Consider the following 12,827-nt stretch of genomic DNA (forward strand, 5'->3'; position numbering starts at 1 on the left):
CATGACAAGGGGCTCCTCAGAGAGAGTTTCTCATACACACACACACACACACACACACACACACACAACCACCACTCGCTGTCTGAGGCCTGGGGTCTGCTGCCCCTCTTTGTAGTTGTGCGCTCATTGGCAGGGCAAACATTATAGAAATATATGTGTGTGTGTGTGTGGGTACACACTGCTATGTTACACCTCAAAAGCCACAAATAAAGAAGGTAAATGGTCCTGAGTGCCGTTTCTGTTACACCAGACTGGAGGCTGGAGAAAACAGTTAAAGTGGAAGCTACTACTAATAAATGCAACTACTACTGCAATACTACATGACTACTAATACTATTACTACTGCTACTACTACTACTACTACTACTAATAATAATAATACTAATAAAAATATTAGTGTTAAAGCATGGATGAATGGTAACCTCTAAAAAAAATCTCATTGTCACAGAAGAAAGAAGGTCAAGAGCATTTATGATTAAACAGACGTTGCTTTTAACTGTCAGAAACTATAATTATGAAATGTTGACACTAGATGTTAAAACTTAGATTTCTTTTCATTGAGTTGCATAAAACATAACTGAAAATACAGAATATTACGAAGAATAAATAACAGACATTTTGTACGAATGCAGAAATGGTTACTTTAGGGTTTGTTATTGAGCTTTGATGATTCATTGAGGTAAGTGAAAATGTGTGGTTTGATGGCACATTTTTTTCAGTTTTAGTAACTTTAGTTAGAGATTTTTAAGGTAAAACATTTTGTGGTGTATAAAAAAGGATGAGCAGGAGCTCACCTTGATGGAGGGAGTGTGTTGTGTGCGGGCTGTGCTGCGTGTGTAGGGTTGCAGTCATCTCTTTCTCAGCCACCACTCCTCATCCACCAGTCTACTCATAAACACTGCCAATAATTACACACTCTCTCCTCAGCCTTCTGCACTGAAACACCTCCAACAAGAACGAGATGAATGAGGAATGCAAAGAGGTGAAATGGGTGAAAAGAGAGGGAGCACAAAATAACAGACATAACAGAAAATAAAGAGGAAAGTAAGAAAGAAAGAAAGAAAGAAAGAAAGAAAGAAAGAAAGAAAGAAAGAAAAAAAGAAAGACCAAAGGCATTAATAAAAAGAAAGACAGCGAGTGAGGGTTTACAAAATATAGAAAACAGAGAGAGATACAAAAGAAAGAAAGAAAGACAGAAAGAAAGTAAATAAGAAAGAAAGTCGTTATAAAAAGAAAGAGGGAATGCCGAAGAGGGAATATTCTCTCATTCTTGGCATTCCAGTAAAAGGCAGGCACAAGTCTCACCACCAGGTCATTTGACATGATTGACACTATTTGCTACCATTAGGCACTACTATGCGGTTGCCCTCTGACCTTTAGTGAATGTGTTGTTTGAAAGGACATTCAGCTATATGGTTTAATCTGCATGGGAAAAAAGCCCTTGAATCCAGACCTGGTCTCTCAGATCAATCAGGAATTACAGATGAGATAATGGAGCTCAGTTCTCCAAGGTCAATAATTCATCTCCCCACAAACTGTTGTTGTTGCTGTTGTGTTGTGTTCTCTAAAGTACTATATTTCTTTTGACCCAGTAGTGATCCCTTGCATCAGTAGCCTGACTTTAGAGCTGATAAAGCTGTGGAACTGTAGAAAAGACCATAAGACGGGCAATAGTATAGTCTGTGGCAATTTAAAAAACAAACTTAGGAAGGTTAGAGGGACACGGATAGCATTAAATAAACACTTTTGACAGTCACAACATATAAATATGATAAAATGGCTCTTTTCTGTGCAATTCTACAGTAAGAATGTCAGCACAGCTGTTTAAAGAAAATAAAAGATTATAATTTTTCAACCAAAAGACCAAGCACACTCACATTAAGGAAACTGTCTGCAAGTGAAGTAAGGCTAAGATCATAAAGGCATGAAGAGTGAGGAACCTGGAGAATAAGACAATTAAGATCTTGGAGAAGAAAGCATTCAAATCAAGAGAAAAAGAGCACATTTGTTATGCTGATACCATTAGTTTGGAAGAATATAAAGAATTTACTACTAACTACTCCAAGCACGTAATAGCAGAACAAAATATTTAGCCTTAAATTGATAAGTGCACAGTCTCTGTCCCAGATGTTTTGACTTCCACAGTGACGTCCAGATCAGATGCAGTTTTATTGCTGATTTAAGCCAAGTGGAATTTGAGTGTTTCCAACCACTTGTAACAGTACAAGCAGCAAATTCTGATTGGCATTAATTGGAAGTTCCTTCTCATGTATAGCACCACTTTGTTACCTTCGTCTATCACATAGCATCCTGTAACTACACTAGCAAAAATATTAGATTCAGTGTGCCAACTTCTATCTCCAGTTCACCAAAGACAGTGTCTAGCTAGAATGTTTCTCCAAAGTGTCTTAAATCACTTTTAATAACAGAGGCGTTTTGTCTTTTAGGAACGCTGCAGTGTCACCTTACCCGTTACCATGAACAAAAAAAGACATATCCTAATTTAACATGACCTAATTAAAAAAAAAATGTATACTACTGTGAAAACGTGTTTGCCCCCACCTGATTTCTTCTATTTTTGCTAATTTGTCACATCTAAATGTTTCAAATCATCTGCTTTTAATATAAGGTAAAGACATACGATAATTTGCTAAAATTTGATAATTTGCAATGAGTTTTTGAATCATTGTGGAGGAATTCTGCCCCACTCTTCTTTGCAGAATTGTTTTAATTTGGTTGCATTGGAGGGTTTTGAACTACCCGTTTAAGGTCTTGCCACAGCAGTTCTTTAGATATTCGTCGGTTCTTTGGCGACCTTCTGGATGAGTAGTTGATGCAGTCTAGGTGAAATTTTGGTAAGACGGCCACTCCTGGGAAGGTTCGCCAGTGTTCCAATTTTTTTTCCATTTGTGGATAATGGCTCTCACTGTGATTCACTGGAGTCCCAGAACCTTAGTAATGGCTTTGTAACCCTTTCCAGACTGTGAGATTTCTATTTCTTTAGAATGTGGCATCATATGCTGCTTTTTGAGACCTTCTACCTGCTTCACATTGCCAGACAAGTTCTATTTAATTGTCTGCCAAATGTAAAAATTTTTATAACCCCTAAAAGCTGTCTACATGGTCTCTTTCCATGCTGCTCGTCACAGCACCCTGGGGAGAGATTAACAACTCTTCATCAGATTCTGTGCGAAAACAGGAAAAGGGAAGTAGAGATGGAAATTTATAAGGCGTTAGATTACGAGAAAGAGGGGTTTCAGGCATGGTTCTCCCTTCAGATTTCAGTTATTCAATAACTCCATATAGTATATCAATTTTCTGTTTTTCTATGTGCTGAAGTAGGTTCTTAGTAATGGTTAGCTGCAGCATAAAGTGAGGCATTACTTAGTAACCAGTGCTCAGCCAAATGACACAATCAGATTGTGTCCTCGGAATAAACTGTCATATAAAGCCAGAAAAACATGCAAATCATGTACAAGTGTCAATTTCAATGGACTAATCCGTATCCTACATGTACCAAGACCACTTAATAAAATCAACCAATACAACAATTTTGCCATGTTTATCATCAAGATTGTAGAGACTAATGATTTCTAAAAGGTCAATTAATCCAAAAAGGACTCCGCCCAAAAGAGATGTTCTACCTAATCATAATTCTAACCCTAGGATGTGCCAGAAGAACACAACCTACATGTGGTGTGTCATTTTCTTCACTGTCTATGGATGCTGCTGTCAAATGAAGTTTACAACTTCGACTTCTGAGACTGCTTATTGTGCTGTGAATGTGGTTTTAGTGGAGATGTTGGACGGGGGGCAGGGGTGCAAGAGCTGGAACACCTGAGTAAAATTAAGTTTGGAGCAGGCTGAACTGTGACCCCCCCACACTGAGCAGCAGGTGTGAAATAAAGGTTAACAACAGCGCAAAACATCCCCCTCCCCAGCACCCCCTCTTTCGGCTGGGGAGGGAGGCAGTGGTAGGGAAGAGGGCAGGAAGGAAGGCTGGCGAGAGGAGGCCTAGAGAAAGTGCGGTGATGGCTTCATGGCACGCACCACAGGACCTGAGCCAGAATGTGATTGGAAGTGACTTCTTACAATAAGCAAGCGCTTGTACTCAGGCATGGCCATACATCTTTAAAATAAATACCTTTAATAGAAAGCCTTCCTCTCCCACATGCAATCAATTTGCTCTTGTCCGTCAGGGCGGCCTCGGCCCCCTTTTACCCTCTAACCCCTCCAAAACCCCAAGTGTACAATGTCCTGGACAGGCCTGAACTAAATGATTTACAATATGTTTTTATGTGCAAGTTGTTTGTTGAAAGTGCTCAATCTGCATGGCCACTCTCATAATCATTATATTACATCTATATGAAGGACATGTGCCTCACAGTTTGAATACAAAGACCAAACAGATAGGATGTGGTTGTGTGAGAAACTTTTGGGTTTCCCACAAAGGTCAGACCACACCGAGCAAATATTCTGCAAGACCAGCATCATCAGGTTTGCATTGTCTTTACAATGTCCAAAAAAAGGAGCCAACAAGCTAAATAGCAGACTGAACAAGGACAGAACTTACTAGATTCAAACAGTTATGTTTGTTGTCTAGGCGTTTGTTTGATTGTTGTGATTTTGCTTTACAAGTGGAATGAGTGAATGCTGTGCAGTGCAGCACAAGGCATGCCGAACTGATAGCAATTATTTGTGTCATGCACAACATGTTCCTTCTTTAAGGTAGCAGGGCATTTTTTAGGACTGCTTAAGTGAGGTAATTTAGAGCAGGTCTTTGGTCTACTGCGCTTGTACAGTAGCCTGATAATTGTTTAAACCTGTTTTCCCTCAAAGTGGGGAGTGGAGAGAGGGTATTAAAAGCCCTTTTCCATACTGCAGGGAACATTCCCTCAGTCTGGGGAAAGTGTTAATAAGTGCTCTTACTATGACGGTACTGCATGTCTCTAGTGATGCAAGGCAACCATAGGGCAATAATCGGGCTTTATGCAAACTCTTTCTACTGGAAATCTTCAGTGTATTGAAAGTACTGGAAAATAGGTGTTTATACATACTGCCACACCTAGACAAAATACAGAAACTGTAGTTTTGGTGACAAAATTCATAATTCAATACAATACAGGGTCTTAATACAGCAAAAACATGGAATGCCTATAGATTTGCTTATGTTAACATGGTAATGCTAATATGTTAATGTTCATAAGTTAATGTTCCATTTTCGATTTATTACAATATTCAACATGATAAAAGTATAATATTTGTGACTTTAGAAAGTGGAGTTTTGCCTGATCCATTCACACTGGTTTCTTAGCAGCATATAAACTCTAAACAAAAACTGTGCTTTATAGTGACCTTATCTAACATGCTAGTCACTAGCTAATGTGTTAGCCCCAAGCTAATGCACTGGCAACGATATGGCAACACAGTACAATACAAAGTGTGCAAACTGAATTATGTGCAAAGTGCAATTTCTGCATTTTAACATTTGCCCAATATATTTGTGCTGCATCATTTACGCACTTACAACATCCTTGATTGGACAACAACAGAACTTTGAAGTTGTTTTTCTCAGCTTCACTGTTGGTATAGTTGCTGCTTGTTGCCTTTGTATGGCTGTGTAGTTTATGCAAGAGATATTGAATTATGTTGTAGGTGAACAGTAGACCAAGCAGATCCAGGTCTTCTGGTGATGAACTGTATGCACTAGCAGTTCAGGGTCATGGAGGAGTTGAGGGTTCTGTGTGAGGGAGCAGAAAGTGGAGCAGAGGCCAGTTATGCTGCCCCAACACCTCCCATCGCCTGTTCCAACTGCCAGATGCCTCTTTGGTTGAGCCTTGCATATGGAAGCACTCCACAAAGCAAACACAAGAAGCCCCAGCACCAGCGGGAATCGTCCACTGAGCAATAACATGAAGAGCTCGCCCTAAACCGGCCCTGTTCCTGCACCAAAACACACACACATGTACAGACACATGTACAGATAAATGCTGTACATCCTTTGCTGCCTTCTCTACATACATTCCAACACACCTGCTACTGAAACACACACATAAATAACCACTTAATGTTTCTTGACTTGAACATATGATTGTAGAAAAATCAATTCATTTTCATTATGTCAGCAGTGCCTAAACCTTTTATTTTAAGGGGCAAAATGTAATGTTTGTGGTGGGCTGAGGACCAGAAAGACAAGATAGCAAGTATATGTGAAGAAACAGTATTCTTTAATTCTCCAGTTGCTTTACATACAAGGTTAGGCAACTTTCCAGTGGACCTAATCAAATGTTCCTGTGGGCTCACTTTGGCTGTGATGGGCCCCTCTTTGGACAGCCCTGCGTTACAGTGGCATGCAAAAGTCTGGGCACCCCTGGTCAAAATTTCTGTTACTGTGAACTGTAAACTGAGAAGAAGATGAACTGATCTCCAAAAGCCATAAAATTAAAGATGAAACATTCCTTCCAACATTTTAGGCAAAATTAGTGTATTATTTTTGTTTTTTACAAAGAGTAAAAAAAGGAAAGGAGCGCCATGCAAAATTTTGGGCACTCTAAGAGATTTAAGCTCTTGGATAACCTTGACCAAGTTCTCAGACCTTAATTAGCTTGTTTAGGCTGTGGCTTGTTCACAATAACCATTAGGAAAGGCCAGATGATGCAAATTTCAAAGCTTTATGAACACTCTGACTCCTCAAACCTTGTCCCAACAATCTGCAGCCAGGGGCTCTTCTAAGAAGCTGTCTAACTCTTTAAAAATTAAAATAATAGATGCCAAAGCAGGTGAAGGCTATAGGAAGATTTCAAAGCGTCCAAAGCTTCAGTTTGTAATACAGTTAAGAATTGGCAGTTAACAGGAACGGTGGAGGTCAATTTGAAGACTGGAAGACGAAGAAAACTTTCTGAGATAACTGCTTGGACAATTGGTAGAAATCAAAACTGTATGACTGTAAAAGACCTTTGTTTAAAGAAAAAAAGGGTGTAGAATTTCATGAAAAAGACACCTCTACAACTGTTAATCATGGGGGTAGATCAATCATGCTTTGGGCTTTTGTTACAGTGGCATGGGGACGTTTCACTAGTGGAGGGAAGAATGGATTCAATGAAATACCTGCAAATTCTGGAAGCAAACATCACAGCATCTATAAAAAGCTGAGGAGGAAAAAAGGATGGCTTTTACAACAGGATAATGATCCTAAATACACCTCAAAATCCACAATGGACTACCTCAAGAGGTACAAGCTGAAGGTTTTGTCATGGCCCTCACAGTCCCCCTGACCTAAATATCATAAAAAATCTGTAGATACACCTCAAAGCAGTGCATGCAAGACAGCCCAACAATCCCACAGAATTACAAGTCTTTCACAAGAACTTAAAGACTTACTTCTGGCTACAAAGAGCATTTACAAGCTGTAATAATTACCAAAGGAGGTGTTACTAAGTATTGAGCATACAGGGTGCCCAAATGTTTGCCTCGGACCACTTTCCTTTTTTGTTATTTTAAAACTGTAAAAGATTGCAAAGATTGTGACTGTAAAAGAAGCTGCCTTGCTTAAAATCTTTTACTCACTTAGCTTTTCACAGTAACAGAAATTTTACCTGGGGCGCTCAAACTTTTGCATGCCACTGTATGTAGTGGTTACTTAAGGTTTTGTGGATTTGGAGACCTCTCTGGTGGAAATGTATAACTGCACACAAGAACATTGATGATTCAACTCAATACAATACAGTGTTGGCTCAATACAGAAAAAATAAAGAATGCCTATAGATGTGCTTATGTTAATATAATAATGATAAATAACAATATTACTGTTAATGTTGTAACACTCCATTTTCAGTTTTTAGAGCATTCAACACTATACAAATACAATATTTGAGACTTTGGACAGTGGAATAAACACTAAATAAAAGCTGTGCTTTATAGTGTCCCAATCTAACATGCTAGTCACTAACTAATAGGTTAGCCCCAGGCTAATGCACTGGCCATGATTTGGTGATACAGTACAATAGATTGTTTTGTTACAGCCATAGAAATCAGCTGTCTGAAGATCAGCTTTGTTTTGGATGAAGTTCTTACAAATGAGTGTTACAAGCAGATGAGTCTGATGATTGAAAAAGTATTCAAAGAGAACTCAGTCAAAGTTGGTGAACGATGTATTTTCTGAGGATATTTGTGATTTATCTTCTATTGTCATCATACTATCTTCATCAGTATAATGTTGATTCTGAGACCTAAACATCAAGCCAGACCTTCTTTTTGAGGCTGCGTGTGTGACGTTCAATAAAGTAAAAGGATTATAAAAAGTAATAAAGTAAAATAAAATAAACAGTAGTAGAATTAAGATCAAATAAAAAATAATATGAATTTTAATCAGTCAAATAAAAATTAGAAAATAATAAAATGACTGGAAAAGAAAATACAGTTGTAGGCTGTCTGAAGGTGGCTAGAGATTAAAAGTTTAAAATTATTGAGTGACACCAGTGAGCCAAGTTTTTAGACTCATGTAGTGAATCCCACCTCGTTGGTGCACTGTAGCTGTAAAAACTTTAGGTACATGACAAGTGATCCAGTCACTAAATAAATTCTGATAATTACCATTACTGTTATTTTTAGAGATCATAGATGGGATATAAGCTGGTATATGGCTAGAGAGAGATTTGTGTATTTCCCCTTTTGCTGCTAGTGAGGACCAACCAACCAACCTGAACATATATGATTCACCCCCGCACATCTCAGACTCTTCAAAGAACCATCCAGTGAAAGTTCTTTAGGGATACCAAGGGGGTTCCTATGTGGCATTGCTCCAAAGAACCTTTGTTGGCACCTTTAATTTTAAGAATATATGCACATACTAAGATGAAAACTTTATTTCCAGATACAATATGATAAAGCAAACCAATCTCTCAGCCAGGTGCTCTTTGATCAGGAGATTTCCCCTCCTGGCCCACACAGGTCCCCACTTCCAAGATTTTTCATTTGAGCATGGGCCAGAGGACTCCCCGTCTGGTGTATCAGGCTTATATCTGTGCTAACATGTCCCTACATTATGCTGGTTATTTATCGTCCCTCAGCACTGCCACTGAGCACCATAATGAGAAGAGGAGCTCATGAAGATGGACGAGTGATTAAGAGCAGATCCTCACCCGCCCTGGGTCAGACAGGACAGAACCCAGATGACCTCACGGAGCCGCTGGCTGCATTATGCACACAATGTCTCAGAGGTAGTTCATTATGGATGGGAGAGACCTCTACAGTCAGACAAAGAATGTCAAACCCAAGAAGCAACAGCTCAGACGCTCGATTCCACTGCATTTTCCTTAATTATTGCACTAAATGGATGTCTTGAGGCAGTCAGGGCTTGGCACTGGTGTTGGAAAGTGAAACTTGAACAACATGGACATTTACAGTGGTGGCCACAAAATCACAACATGGATTTAGAATTGGGTCCCTGTTGTGTTGTAACATTAGCAATGGCCACTGTGATGTAATCCAGGCCACCCTGACTTGATTGGAGTATAAGGCTGAGGGTGGGGGTTCCCAAGGACTGACTTTGTGCTCTAGTGCCCCACAAACTCCACCTAAAGCCCCCACCTCTGAGGAGAAGACTGAATCTGGATTCAGTCACATGCAGTGTGTGAGGGAGTTATGGTGGCGGTCAGGCTCGGGTGGCCCAGGAGCATCTGTCTGCGGTGGAGCACACCCAAGCAGTGCTGTAATGTGAGCGGTCTAATGACTTGTATGGTTACAAGAGGGATGTACACCTTCATATTTAAACTTCAGGGCAAGTAGTTAAATTAGAAAAGTGCGTTTCCTGGATTAAATGCAGGGTGATAGTGGAATTAACCTGTATTGCTATGGTGCTAAATGTTTGCATGATGTTCCAGGTGGTTGCTAGGGGATTTATAGGTGTTTGCTATGGTATTTCCGGTAGCTGCAGGGCTGTTGCTAGTTGGCTTCTATAGTGTTCCGGGTGGTTGCTAACTTGTTGCTAAGCAATTGCTATGACACTGCAGGTACTTGCTCAAGTGTTGCTAGTTGGGTGACATACTGTGCCAGGCGGTTGTTAGGGTGTTGCTAAGAGGTTGATATATATTTTTCTAGCTGCTTTCTGGGGTTTGCTAGGTGTTTTATACAGTAGTCCTGGTGGTTGCTAGGGTGTTGCTGTGTGGTTCTTAAGATATTCTCGGTGCTTACTAGAGTGTTGCTAGGTGGTTGTTAGGAAACAAAGATTATAAATTGTGTAACCACAGTTGTGTATGGAGCTGTTTTTTTTTTAATACTAAAACTGCATTTCTATGCAGCTGTGTCATGCAGCCTATGTTCAGAGTGATTTGATAGGATGCATCAGATGTATCCTTCCTGGCCTTCAGTTACCCACAGTCCTCTGCGCATGAACGACGCAAAGGAGAAGAAAAAAACAGCACCACGAAAATAGTGGAAAACAAAGCCAAACAAAGCAGAGCTTGTTTTAAAATGTAAGTTGTTCACATACTTGAATTTGTCTATGTAGCTTATAAAATCACTGATTAATTAAATCATTAGTTCATATATCATATTTATTTAATTTGTATATATGTAGTTTATCGTACTACATAAGAACATCTCCTCCATTTCTGTGAAGAAACAAACACAATGCAACAGGCTCCATATTCTCTCACCAGTTCCCTCATGAGTCCCCACGCAGCTTTGTTAGGACTGTTCCACTTGTGTGACCAACAGGCTACTAAGGAGGAGTCTTCATAGAACAGTCCTACGGAGGACCTGCACTACCTCGGCTAAAATAATTGAAATGTTGGTTTAGTTTTATTGAAACATCATGCTTTTTTAAAGAAATAAGCTAAGAACGTAAAGCTCGCACTCTTAACAAACAAATGTGCCACAAAGCGTTCTTGGTTAATCCACAGACCCACTTTTGGTCCTGATGTAAATCTTTTATCTTGCCACAGACAGAGAATCAGGAGACCAGGGTTTGCAGAAATGATCATTTATTCAAAGAGCGCTCTGTCCATCTCTGCCACCATCACCCAGTCTAAAGACTAGTTTTTGGACCCAGAACTTTATACTCTAAATCTCTCCACCCCCAAGAGCCCTAAGGAACCATGCTTAAAATTGATTCATGATGACAATTGACATTTAATGAAGCATTGAATCATTTCCTAAAGAATCATAATCGAACTGAATCATTGATTTTTCACCCCTGCTGAAAAGAAAAGGCTTTGAGTAGAAGCCAGCTTTCATCAGACAGTCTCTCATATTGGGAATAAGAAAGGGGGACTCCTCTAAATCTTTTCTCCTCCTGTGTTGCCTCATATGAGCTAGAAGTGGGACTGAGTCCATGATTTTACTGCCATTTCTCTCTCTTGCTTTTCGTTTTTTTATTTTTTTCCCTCTAGGCTGCATGTCAGGGGTCATGCTTTTGGGGCTAGGCTTGGATTAAGAGCCTGGGAATGTTAAAAATCATTCTCACCCCCCAACTGCCACACACACACATACACACTCTACAACTTGTTGGATTAGAGTCAAGCCTGAAGTGCATTGGACAAACAATGCTTAGCAGGACTGATCTCCAGGTTAACTGAGCAGGTGTTCGATAAACGCTTTTCTTTCACTCTCCCCCATAGCTCCCATTCAGCTGCATATTTCAACTTACTTCATACTTCAGGGCCAAATGATGAAACAACCATGCAAGTCTGCACATCCTAAAAAAAACAGCAAAAATATATAGAACATAACCTCAAGAGAGGAAGGCTGAATTTGAAGCTGTTGGAAAAAGAACCAGACTCAGAGAATCACTGGACTCACTGGATTCATTGAGTGTATCCTATTTCTTTGCATATGAGACTTTAAGAAGGTCTTAGGCTGGTGTTATATGGAGAAACGTTCATACAGCTAAGTTGCAAGTTAAGTGAAACATTAGCAAGATAAAAATAATCAAAGTTGCATAAAGCATATCCAACTATTCTATCACACGATTAGTTGTTAGCATTTTTAATAAATGTGTAATACATGTTTATATATATATATATATATATATATATATATATATATATATATGTCAATATGTCATTCTTTGTGTATAAAATCACACTGTGATGTGTTATAGCCTACACTCTTAGCAAAAATAGCTCTATATTGTACTGAAAAAGGGTTCAAGACTCATAACAATACTTGTTTAGTGCTACATAACTAGCAAAAAGATGACATACAAATGGTTATTATCATAGAAAAGAACCATTCATTCATTCAAACGGTTTTGTGAGTGATCTTGGTTCTATGTCGAATTGTTGTCTTTAATAAAGAACCCTTGAAAAACAATTTTTATGTAGTATATAGTATATATCTGCAAATACTATATAGTACATATCTGCATCCTTTTTCATTTTTCTAATTATAATTTCATTATAATTTTTTTTTATCTCAAGAGGAGAAAATTAATAACCTAGTTATGTATATCACAATGTGGCAGGCTAACAAAGCAGAACAAACTCTGGCACAAACAGCACTTAAAAATAGTAGTGTTAGCTGGCTAGCTGGCCAGGTTGTTAAGCTAAGTGCAAATAAGAAACATTACTCCAAAAAATTATAATTTGTTTGACCATTATGTTAATTGAAATCAGTCAGTTAACAGGTTATCATCTGTCGTGATCACATGGTTCGTTAAAATTATAGAATTTGTTCCGGAAATGTGAGACAGTTGTTACCGTTGCAGCTGAGTTTCAATGACATTTCCAAAGGGTTGCAGGACGTTTTAAATTATTTAACACAAATAAAATTAAATTTTAGCTTTCAAGCAACTGAAGTTGTGTGAAGGTTTTACCGTGTAAAGTCAG

This window comes from Colossoma macropomum, unplaced genomic scaffold, assembly GCF_904425465.1.
Source record: "Colossoma macropomum unplaced genomic scaffold, Colossoma_macropomum, whole genome shotgun sequence".
Classification (NCBI taxonomy): domain Eukaryota; kingdom Metazoa; phylum Chordata; class Actinopteri; order Characiformes; family Serrasalmidae; genus Colossoma; species Colossoma macropomum.